Source organism: Carassius carassius, chromosome 41, assembly GCF_963082965.1.
Source record: "Carassius carassius chromosome 41, fCarCar2.1, whole genome shotgun sequence".
Lineage (NCBI taxonomy): Eukaryota > Metazoa > Chordata > Actinopteri > Cypriniformes > Cyprinidae > Carassius > Carassius carassius.
Window position 1 is genome coordinate 7,929,258 of NC_081795.1, and position 13,142 is coordinate 7,942,399.

The following is a 13,142-nucleotide window of genomic DNA, read 5'->3' on the forward strand; positions in this document are numbered from 1 at the left end:
ATTTTTATGGATTCTCACATAACGATTAATTAGTTGGCCATCTGTTTCCCCATTTTTAACTTTAATTATTTACTGACCCACACGTCATCTGCAGAAAGCTCCAGATTTGCACTTAATTGGAATGACTGTTAATCACTAATCTTTACAAATCCCCTGTCTTGTGCTCTTTAATCAAATTTTTGGCTAATTTGATGATTTTCAGCTACCAGTAACATTAATTTTTATTATGAAAATATGGCCGTTTCTAAATATTTTTTTAACAAAAAAGAAAAAAAAAGAAAAAGGTTTTAAACCATTGCTATATTTAACCATGGTATTGAGCCTATGCATGATTGTACCGTTTACATATCAATACATTTCTCATCTTTATTTGCATCCCAACTCAAATTCTGTGCTTTGCTGCAGAACTATTAATATAATGAGGCAAAATGCTTAATATTATTAGTAGATGCTTATTTGTGAAATGCAGAAATAATGTTTTTTCTTTTTAGTTTCTGCTCTTAGATTTGTTTTTTCCCCCTCTCTTTTATTAGTCTGGGTGTCTGTACTATGTTTAAATCCATTTCACTTAATTTCTCAAAAAAAAAATCTGTGTAAAACTCAGATGTTCACAGTTTGAACAATTAAAAATTGTCTTAAACTGCCATTGATGTTACATCAAGCATGAATTCTGAGACCAAGCACTGTTTGGTTTTTCAAGTAGAGGGTATCAGTTTAATTCTTTCTAATCCCCATCAAGATCTGCCCACTTTAATCCAACTCTGTCTAAACAATAAGTCTGAATAGAGCTGAATAATGCATGTGAAAGTGGACATCTCACATCCATGTATTCTCAGAGCTAGGGGTGTGTGACATATCACCCCTTACCATTACGGGTAGTTGCATGTTCCCAGGGGCAGGGTTTAAGCAAACATTGGGGATAGTGATGTCACAAATCCAGGAAGAAGCTTGTTATAATCCCTACCAGCCTATGTTTGTAATCTCCCTTTGCTTTTAACTTTGAGCTTCGTAACTTTGCACATGTTGTTTATGCTGTAACAGCAACCTTACACACTAAAGCCCCTTTCACACTGCGATTCCAGAAAGTACATGGGTAATGTGTCCCGGCAGTTGTTCCCAGGTGGCTAGATTTTTTAGGAATAGTATATATTGTAAGGAAAGCTGTCATTAAGAACACCACCATATGCAAACCTTAGCAATAAATAAATAAATAAAAATAGTTTAACCAGAACACAGTGGGATCTGCATTTGCAATCAGTCCCTGTAACATTCAGTGTTATTGAACCACTTATTTTCAGTATGAGTAAAGGGGGATAAATGAAAGTGCTTGCAGGATCCTTTAATAAAATAAAACAATATAAAAACAATAAAAGCATAATCTTAAAAACCAAGCCTTGTGCATTATAAAGAATAATATTCTGAATATATTACAGTTGGTTTGATACCTTTATCTCAAATGGTGTCAGAGTTTAATTAAAGTGGGTATAGTATAAAAAAACAGTTGAAAATATGGATTCAGTACTGTATATAAAAACAATAAAGGCATAATCTGAAAATCTAAGCTTTGTGCATTATACTGAATAATATTATGTATATTTTACAGTCGGTTTGATACCTTTAGATCAAATGGTGTTGTCATTTAATGGATTTATATTATTGCATACATTTAAAAGTTGTAAAATTATTATAAAACAAGACGGTAATTCAAAAAACGGAACTTTGTGCAGTAACAGGGATGTTTTTTCTGAACATTTTAGTATTGGTTTATATTATAATGTAACTTAGTTAAATTGTTTAATTTAAATGGCTGATTAAAAAAAAAATTCCCCTAGAAATTAAGCCTTGTGCAACATAAAGGGCATATATTTATGACTATCTGAGTTAGTTTGGGCTCAAAACATAACAGCCACAAAGAGTTTAATTTGTATGTATGATTTTTTATGTATTTTTTAATATTGATATTATGTTTTTGAGAATCGATACAGTATCGCCAAAGAAAATATTGTGATACTTATGTGTATCAATATTTTCTTACACCCCTAGTAATGTACGAGTCGAAAACGCTAGGCACGTTAACTTTCAGTTAAGCTGGTGAATGATCTCAGTGTCAGCGCGGTGAGGAATTAACAGATCTCTGCTTCACCTACATTTTGAAAGTAAAAAGTGAGAGAAAAAAAACAGATCTGTGCAGGTCTTAACCCTTGTGGATTGTTCAAATTCATTACCCTTTCGAGTTGTTCGGGATGAAAACATCCACTCAATTAAACTGCTGTAAAAATGTATCAGATTCAAATTTTTTTCAATTTTTTTTTGCATAAATCTGTTAATCAACCTCAGTCCTGATCAAAACTACCAAATGTTTTTAAAAAATCCAAGATTTTAACTCTTTAATTGCCAAGTTCATAAATGATGTCACTGATTTGGGGGAAAAAAACACACAAAATGACTTATTTTCAATATAAAAGTAATTGTGGCTGGATTTTTTTTTTACCACCAACAATCAAGAATCTCACACACACACAAACACTATAATTTACTGTTATACTCCATATAACTCCATATACAAGCCAGAAACGAAGCCTTTTTTTGCACAGGCCTATCTAAAGGGTTAATGGTCCCACCTAGTGATCAACTGTAAAAATACATTTTTTTACCTCTTCCCAAAAGTGAAAACCACAAACAATCAAGAATGCATGATTATATGGTGTCATGGCTTTGCAATCAAAAAATGTTGTTATAATGGAAGTCAATGGGGCAAAAACAGCCACCAACAACAAATTAGGGAGAAAAAAATTAAATCTAATGCTGCACAAAAGCTAACAATGCATCAAAGCTAATCTTTTTACTAATCTTTGACATGCCCAAGACTGTGATAAAAGGTAAAAAAAAAATCCAGTCCACAATCACTTTTTATATTGAAAATATGTAATTTTGTGTATTTTTCCCCAAATCAGTTACATCATTTATGAACTTGGTAATTAAAAAGTTAAAATCTTGGAATTTCTTTAAAAATTTGGTAGTTTTGATCAGGACTGAGGTTGATTAATAGATTTATGCAAAAAAAATTGAAAAAAATATTTATCTGATACATTTTTACAGCAGTTTAATTTAGTGGATGTTTTCATCTACGAACATCCCGAAAGGGTAGTGAATTTGCCCACAGTGTACCGCTGAGTTTTTGAAAAGTTTCAAAGCATTTTCCCAAAATATGGGTCAAAATAAGATTTGTCACCAAAAATCATTCCATTAGCTCAAACACAGAGAAAGTTGTGGCCAAAATAAGACTCAACTTTACCCCCTAGTGGACGAAAACGCCCCCAACAACGCACAAGGGTTAAAGGGACAGCAAACTAATTGTACTAAACATGCTGCCGCTTGTCATTAAAGTCATAGTTCGCTTAAATTTTAAATTCTGCCATTATTTACTCACTCTCATGTTGTCCCAAACCTGTATTAATTTCTTTCCTGTGCTAAACGCAAAAGAAGGTATTTTGAAGAATGTGGATAACCTAACAGTTGTTGGGCCCCACTGACTTTAATAGTAGGAACAAATATGTACTATGGAAGTCTCTGGGGACCAGCAACTTTTTGATATATCTTCCTTTGTGTTCAGCACAAAAAATAAATTTTATACAGGTTTGGGACTACATGAGAGTGAACAAATAATATCAGAATTGTAGTTTTTGGGTGAACTCTCCCTTTAATGTTAAAGGGGTCATATGATGCGATTTCAATTTGTCTTTTCTCTTTGAAGTGTTACAAGCTCTTGGTGCATAAAGAAGATCTGTAAAGTTGCAAAGACTAAAGTCTCAAATCCAAAGAGATATTCTTTATAAAATTTACGATTAAACCACACCATGTCTACATCACGATGTGGGAAGATTTGCAAAACACCGCCCAAATGTTCACGCAAAGAAAGGAGGCGTAACTTTGATTCTCGCTGTAGTATTGTTGCTGCCACCGTTGTAGAGATGCTTTATGTTTCATTGTGAAAGCGAAACTACTTTGTTTGGCCTTCCAAAAGAGGAAATATTAGTTTATTTTATGTTTTGAAAGAAAATAATGCTTTTTTTTTTGCATGTGTGGAATAAATTGATCATAAGTAACAGTAAATATTGTTTAAATTTTAAAGTTATTTTTCTTTTAAATAAATGCTGTTCTTTTCATCCAAATAAAAAAGGTATGGCAACACTGCTTAGTTTTCAGCATTTGTAATGAAAAAGTACATTTCTGGAGTTATTATTCTTTTTTTGTATAGATATTTAACCAGTGTTCTATTCAGCTATATGACGACTGTTAAAGCATTGGATTGTGGTCAAAGGACTTTCCTAGGTGTTTTTTAGGTTATATATTACCTAGTAAGAATAACTGCCCAAAGTCCCACTACCTTTGCTTGTTTGTAAAACATTCCTTTAGCCGTAATTCCTAGGCAGGTAACAGAACAATTTAGGTAGCACATTTAGCATAAATAGTTCACATCTGCTCAGATTTTTTTTTTTTTTGTCATTACATTGGCAGTGGAGAGAGTGAGTTGATTTTCCGGAGGAGTAAAATCAAGATCTGGCTCCCATTATAGAAGGTTCTCGGATACAGATCATAGTCAAGTGAAAAATAGCTCTGTGGAATGTACGGCCTTGACTTTGTGCAGTCTCTGCCAACTCTGAGCGCACACATATATACGTGCTCTGCAGCTCATCATCTTCAGTTCAGAGCTCTTTGATATGGGGTGTTAGTGATGGGTCAGACGGGTATTTCACAACAGGAAGTGAGAGTCTCAAGCATGGAAAGTGTTATGATGAGCTCATTGACTTCAGCTTTTTGTACCTGTCTGCATCAAACTCCAGATTATGTCTATGTCCCTGCATTCATTGTGAACAAATAGATAATCTTTTACACTAAGGATGTGTTGACATTCATATTACATTATAGAATATAGTCTCTGCACTAAACGTGCTACAAGTTTCTGGGACTTCTAAAGGCTTTGTTATGGAGCATACTGTTCCCCATTTCCGGTCTCCAGGGATCCCTGATGGGAGTTGAAATAATACTGAAAGAATTCCATACTGGAATACTTCACTAGGCAACGAGCAGCTTTGCCCTAAATATAGTATTGCAGTGGTTCCCAACCTTTTTCAGCTCGCGGCCCACACAACCACACACATATGTTTGCGCGGCCCACTTAAAAAAAATTTACTGACCCCGCTATTGTTGGGTTAATAACTAAGTACTCAGAAGCTAGATTGTTAACTGTATTTATTGAATGGACTAGGGCTGTGCGATACGGACAAAAAAAAAAAAAAACTATCGCGATCTCTTTGATAAATTTTGCGATTGTGACACACACTAATATGCTTTTACAGTCATAAATGCATTCAGGATTAATTTGAAACATATTTCCAAAAGAAAACCAATTAGAGCTTTATCAAAAAGTTGTAACGTCTCTAGAACAGACATAAGTCAAAATTATCACTAGTAAAGATGTAACAAAATGTATAGACTTATGGAGAAAAAAAAAAAAAAAAAAAAATCCCGTGTCCAGGGACTTTTTTTTTTTATTTTTTGCCATGCATTGTTCATAGAGCTCATTAATTGTAGCGGTGCCTCAGGTGTTTGCAGTGTGTATACAGTATGTGTATGCGGTGACCAGCGAGAGCATATAAATATAACACGAAAGCACATTAAATTAATGCACGGGCGCGAGTCTCTCTGTTCGCACACAGATTTCCTTTGCGCTGTCACAAAACCAGACATTTATTCTTTTATAAAGAAAGCTTATAAAATTATAATGAAAATATTTTTTATATGTTCAGCGGTTCAGGCAGAATTTATTTTAGAAGTCTAATTTTAGCCAAACCCTGAATTTGCATGTTTTAAGGAATATCAACACAGCATTCCCTGAAAGTACTATGATGAACCCTTTAACTTCTCCTATACCAAGGATTTTCCAGAAATCACAGTTTTCCTCTGCTTATTTTTCTGAGTTGCCATTACTCCTAGCCAAATAGGTCATCCTCTTAGAAAGCCACTCTTGTTTCAGTGACCTTTCTTGTTGTGCATCGTCAAGGCATCGCAGCGTCTAACCCGAACGACTAAGTAGATGCAAAATAGGAGCTTGGTTCAGTAGGGAGATAAAACAATACCATTTCACTCAGAACACAATACTCAAGTCCACGAGAATCATTTTTCCTCAAACACTAAACCGTGCATCCCTGCAGACGTCTATGCACTTTCATATCAGTGCACGGAGGAGCATCCTGTTTACATCACAAAATGTCTCCATGCCAACGAGCAGAGGTGGAAAGAGTACAAAAATATTCTACTCAAGTAAAAGTACCATTACATTAATGAAATTTTACTTAAGTACAAGTAAAAGTACCAGTCTAAAAATCAACTCAAGTAAAAGTAAAAAGTAGCTCATTTAAAATTTACTCAGAGTAAAAATTACTTAGTTACATTTTAACAGTGGGAGGGAGTCAAAAATGGGACAGGCCAAGGGTGTCAAACTCAGTTCCTGGAGGGCCACAGTCCTGCACAGTTTAGATATAACCCTAATTAAACACACCTGATCCAGCTAATCTAATCATTTAGGTTTATTTGAAAACTACATGATATGTGTGCTGGAGCAGGGTTAGAACTAAACTCTGCAGGGCTACGGCCCTCCAGGAACTGAGTTTGACACCCCTGGTATAGGTCTATTAATCTCAAACTAGTTGTTTTTAATTAAAGGAATCAGTTATTTAGAATAATAAAACATTTGGGCTGTTACCAGGCAAATCAGTATCAACAAACTCATCTTTTAATGCAGAGGAAATGCAGAAGATTCATTGGAAGTGGCATTTAGATGTATTACACTAGTGCAGGACAAGAATGCATTTAACCTGCAGTTACAAATGCATGAATAATGTTTTGATATACAAAACATAAAATGTTGAATACTCATTTGAAATTATAAGAAATTAATTATTTAAAAAAATCAAAAGATACTTTAAATGTGATATTAAAATGGCCAGTATGTGTCAGCAAGTCACTGTTAATAAGTGAGTCATTGCGATTGAACCGGATCATTTAAACGGTTGATTCATTCAGGAACGAAACACTGTCACGTTGCTCAGAGACGCAAAACTGTGCTTTGGTGGCTGTGTTTGGAATTATTTTCTGTTTTAGAAATAGAGCTAAAAAAGGCAATATGGTGTCTAAAACGCAAGTCTCTTAATTAACTTGTTTACTGAACTGTTATATATATATGTATGTATGTATATATTCATGATGATTTTTGGAGGAAAAGACGGCATTCTTTGTGTGATTTTGATTTAATGTATGAAATTATATAAATATGTGAATTTTCTGCCCCTATATCTTCAATTTTGTGATCATTCTAAACATAGGCGCCGATTTATGTTTTTCTCCGTGGGTGCTCAAGGGCGCAAGCCATTTAAAAAATAAAAAAATAGACTAGGCTGTTAAAAAAATATTGCATTTCAGAACCTTAGGGCTAATGGACAGCGGCCGATACAAACACACACAACAGCGTCACTTCTCAAAAATACAAACAGGATTGGAGATGAAAAGTTTAACTGACAAGTAACCGCTAATGCGTTCAGCTTCTTGGGAAATTAATGTTTTGTAAATATTGATTAAAAGACTATTGCGAAAGGACAGCGTTTCCATTAACCGATTGTTGCGACTAAAATAATGAGTTTCTGGGAATGTCTACCTCATTTATGTTTCGAGGTTTCTTTTGATAGTGGCATGGCTTTTCTTTGAGGTTTCGAATCCATTATTCATATAGGCTAAAAAAATATTTTTTTATTTTATGTATTTAACAAAGAACTTGTATTCTGTCCAAAAGTAGGCTACTTTTGTGTCCATTAGTTTTTCCTCTTTTAAACCGTATATAGGCCTATACTTGAGCAGAAAAATGTTCCCATTTAAACCCTGTTACGAACTTTAAGGAGTCTAGGGAATGTACCGTAACATTTACATATTAACGTACTGCTGGGTATGAAATGAGGTGGAAGAACATGACAGACAAAACTTTGAAAGAGAAAAAATACTGGACGTTTATTCACAAAAAGCCAAAGCCACTAGATCCAGTAAAATAATGTCGATATATCAATATTAATAGGTTTGGCTTTTTTTTATAACAAATCTGTCCATTTTAGTCTGATTAATGATTTAGTGATTACGGAAAGCATTAAATGATTACATACTCGCACGGCACTGTATAGTGGGGGATGGGACGTTTTCAGAGACGCTGTGATTGGTGGATAGGATATGGAACATGCATGCGACTGGTTATGTCACTGTCACTGACAACAACATAACCAATCACAGTGTGGCAGACGCTTCATAGCGCCAACTGCAATGTTTAATTTTAAATAAATGTAGCCTACTGGCAGTCTGGCACTGGCACACGTGGGTGCTCATTTTCCGTGGGTGCTCGGTATTTTCCGTGGGTGCTCCACGGTATCGGCGCCTATGATTCTAAATGCATTTTAGGAGACTGAATCACACAGTGAAAGAACGCACTATAAGCGCGCACATCATTAAAACAAAAAATATGATATTATCGCAGATGATATATATAGCACACTCCTCACCACTGTCTTTTTGGCTAATTTGTGCAAAACCTCTTGCTAAAATGTCAAAGCTTCATTTTAACCACCAATGCAACGATGCAATTATTTAGCTTACCTCTACATTCTTGCGAAGGGTTGATGTCTTGTCGAGATTTTATAAGCTGCTAGTTTGGTCTTCCTAGGCAAGTACAGCTTACACTGCATAATAGAGCATACATATGGCCAGGGGTTCACTTCATTTCCTTCGAGTTCAACTTCAGAATATGACGGGGTTTCGTTTTCAGCGGTGTCTGCACCACTAACGCCTGTTTTGACCGTCTGCATCTTTCTTGTGATTTTAGCGCCAGTTTGCCCTCCTGCCCATTATTTACTGACGTAGTTTCCAGGGAGCGATTTTTTTTTTTTGTTTTTTTTTTTACTCAGTAATTAATGTGTTTTAAAATGTAGCGAAGTACAATACTTTAAACAAAATATACTTAAGTAAAAGTAAAATTACAGATTTAAAAAAATACTTTAAAAAGTATTAGTACACAAAAAAGCTACTCAATTACAGTAACGCGAGTAAATGTAATTCGTTACTTTCCACCTCTGCCAACGAGAGGCTGGTAAAGGGGTGCTGGGTCCTGGCAGTGCCATGTGGGCTATGGTTGGGCTCGGCTGTGTGCATTGTTTCAGTGAAGCAGGGATTTCTCTGCCCTGTACTGAGAGGGGAGAGAAAAGGAGGGTGGAAATGGGGCAGCTAAGGAGACAGGCATATGAGATCCCAGAACATCACAACAAAGTTGCAGCTGTGCTCTGCAGACTGGCATATTTTTAGCATTCCAATTTCGCATCATAACCGAAAGCAGATATATGGAAAACTTTGGACCACTAGATTTGGAGAAGACTGAGGTAGGCCTGTCGCAATAGTCAATAAATCAATTAATCACACGATAAAAAAAAATGAGCTCGATAATTTTTCCTGCCGCGATAATTTCTTTTACCAATTTTTATTTAAAAAATGTAACATGTCATTATGTGATGTGGGGTTAGTCTGGAGCGCAGCCTGTGGACAGCCCGTGGCAGAAAAAACACTCTCAGATGGCACAGATGTCCCGGTAATAAAGAGGTAACGTCTCGCTAGAGTGACCAGCTTTGGGAATCGCCTTTCATTTGCTTGTGGATGTTTGCGTCGCAAGTAATATTGCATTGTACTTGCACTACTGCTTTATTTTAATACCGCATAGCATATTTTGCAAGTAACTTCATTGCCCTTTCTGTCAGAATGGTCCCACATAGTAGCCTTTTCACTCGCTTCATTTGGCTTGCTCAGCTAAATATGTCTGTGGGTGTGTGGTTGCGCATGTCATTGCGCCCAGTGAGTAAACGAATATAGGCTATATGTTAGATATATATATATATATATATATATATATATATACCATATATATATATATATATATATATACCATATATATATATATATATATATATATATATATATATATATACCATATATACCATATATATATAATATATTACCATGCAGCAAAAAAACTAAACCTTTAACTGAGAGTATCAGTCAAAATGTTTACTTTCGGTTAATGGTTAAACGGTTTATATGAGCATCCCTAACTGCATATAAACATAATATAACATAAAAACATACAAATTTAATTAATTTTAAGCCACACAAAGTCAACATGTTGTTATTTCTTGCTCGGAATCTGCCATAAAATCTCTCTCTCGTCCTTGGTAGACATAGATGGCAATTCACTTTTGCTTTATTTGAACAAAGCTTTATGCTGGAGTTTATTTTTTTTTTAAGTTTTTTGCATATGGCCTGTTGAGGATTTGTTTGTTTGTTTGTTTGTTTACAAAGGTCCTTTACTGGCACTATTTATGTCTGAGCCTAATGTTTAATATTTTTTGAAGTGCAATTTTGTTTACATCCATTTTATTTATTGTTTTTTGTTGTTTTTGGTGTTTATTAAAGAGCTTTTTTAACAGAGACTGAGAGTCCATTGCTTTTATTGTTTTTGGTTGTTTTGTTCATTTATTGTGGATATTTAAAATGTTTTCAGTGTTAAATATTCTTTAGAAGTAAAAGTTTATTGATCTTTGAAAAGGTGTACCTGCATTATTATGCCATTATCATTATATTAGTTGAAACTGGTCTTAGAACGAAAATATTATCGTGACAGGCCTAGACTGAGGCCTGAGGATGGTCAGGATTTGCATTACGTAGTCCAGAAAAGGTAAATGAATGCATTTTAAAATAATATTTGCTATTTAACAGATATAGATTTTTCTTAAAAAAAAAAAAGGAATTTTAAACCTCGAAATAAAAGTTTTTGGATGTTGAAAAATGTTAAATGTGTAATACTACAATAATTGAAATTATTTTCTATATCATTAAAAAAATATGAAATATATCATTTTAAAATATATTTATTAAATTTTATAAATATAAAATGTTTGTGTGTGTGTCTGTGTGTGCGCGCACGCATGTGTACTATATCATTTTTATTTTATTTATTTTACTTTACACTGAAATTATAACTTTTTTTATTTATGGCATTCTGTGCTCAGAAAAACTATATAATATATAATTGACCATTGTCCACAGCAACCAGTTTTCAACAGAACTATTTTAGTTTCTTGTCTCCATGGTCACTTTGATTTCATATGATGAAATAATTTCAATATAAGTCAATATTTCATGTCCATTTATTTATTTGTTTGTTAGGTAGTCCTATAGTGAGCAGGATAATGAAGAGTCATTTTAATATTATCACTTACATTTCATACAGGACAAGAACCAATATAACTGACTGATTCATGAAATAAGAAATTGTACAAGCCCTACAGGATCTAGTTTATTGAGTGGAGACAATTCCACTAGTTACAGTTGCTCAGTTACTCCAGGTTTAACTCCCATTACTCACTAGTTATGGTTTTTTTTCATGGACACTGACTAGTGCTAATCCCAAGAGGGTCTGGCTGCAGACTTGCACTTGCACTCTCAGACTTGCAGTCTTTATTTTTTATTTTGTTGAATTGTATTAATTGTATTACTTATTTTTTTAATTCCCAAACATTTTATAACAGTAGCCAGGTGGCGAAGACCAGAAAAAAGAAACTAAATTACAATGTCACTTGCAATCGCTACTTGCACTCTCTGCTACCTGCGACACTTGCAATCGACACAAATTGTGCATGATGCCAATGGAGACAAGAAGCTGTGGTGGTGAATAAACGATTAAAACTAAATTAGTAGGCCTACTACTATAACGAACAGGGTCCTGCAAGAAAAAGACAAGACTGGCAAATCCGTGGCCAGAACAGCATGATATGAATGCTAGCGCAAAGTCTCTTGCTAAGCGTTTTCCTCCTGTAGAAAAACATAATAACTTAATGGCTTAATGTATTAAGATGCTATTAAAATATCAAATTAAATATACAGTTCATTATTTTAATGAATATGTATGTAGTATTTTCCTCACATACCGCAAAATGTGGCATAATGGACTAAGATGATAAAGGCCAAACTCAATATGCTTCTCTACATTATTAAAATTCATAACTAATATGTACAGGCAACCAGGTGTGCCCAGAATAAACGCAACATGCAAAGTTTCGCGTTAATAATTTTTCCATATAGAATAAACTGTCTACAACTCGTTTATATCACTGTCTTTGTCCGTTAAACTACATTGTGTAATGATTTTCTATAGGAGGAAAAAGTTTAAAGTACAATTTAACGCACTGCGTTCTGTACTCGTACGGAGTTGATCCTTTTAAAATCACTTAATACATTTCATAATGCACGTTCATATTTGCTGGTCTCGATATACGTTGAGTCATCAACAAGACATATAGGCTAGGCCTACTGAATTGTCTTTATCATCTTAGTCTGTTATTAGGCCACATTAAGCGTTTTGCTGTATGGGAGGACAAAGTTTGCGCATTGTGTTCATAGACATCGACTTGCCTTGTAGTACATTAATAACTATATATCGAATTTGGTCTTTTAATTAAACTTCATGTATCTTAATACATTATGCCATATTAAGTGTTTGTTTTTTCTACAGGAGGAAAACACTTAACGAAAGACTTTGTGCATTGCGTTCATATTCTGCTGTTCTCTGGCCACAGATTTGCCAGTCTTGTCTTTTTCTTGCAGGACCCTGTACGTTAAAGTACTAATTTAGGTTTAATCGTTTAATCACCACCACAGCGTCTTGTCTCCATTGGCAACACCCACGATTTGTGTTAATTGCAAGTGACGTCACAGGTAGCGGAGAGTGAAAGTGGCGATTGCAAGTGACATTGTAATTTAGTTTCTTTTTTCTTGTCTTCACCACCTGGCTACTGTTGTAAAATGTTGAGAGATTCAAACAAAAAGTTATCAATAAACAGAACAAAATAAAAAAATAAAGACTGCAAGTGACGTCGCTAGCGGAAGCACAAGTGTCTGAGTGCAAGTCTGCAGCCCGACCCTTCTCGCTAATCCGGCCTGGCCTCACTGTGTTTTGGGATGAGCTCAGCATGACTTTTTCTTGAGCTTATGTGTCTATCCAA

General features: G+C 34.6%; 1 protein-coding gene across 2 annotated transcripts in view; it reads left to right on the forward strand.

Moving 5' to 3' along the window:
• LOC132123553 (CUE domain-containing protein 1-like) overlaps window positions 1-13,142 on the forward strand; it is a 35,220-nt gene that overhangs the window by 4,512 nt on the left and 17,566 nt on the right. The window contains exon 1 of one of the 2 annotated variants that reach the window (XM_059534245.1): window positions 9,342-9,470. The exons of the other annotated variant lie outside the window; for it this stretch is intronic. The gene's annotated coding sequence lies outside the window, so the exon portion shown is untranslated. Of the gene's footprint in view, window positions 1-9,341; window positions 9,471-13,142 lie in introns of those variants that run through there. 2 annotated transcript variants of the gene reach the window in all.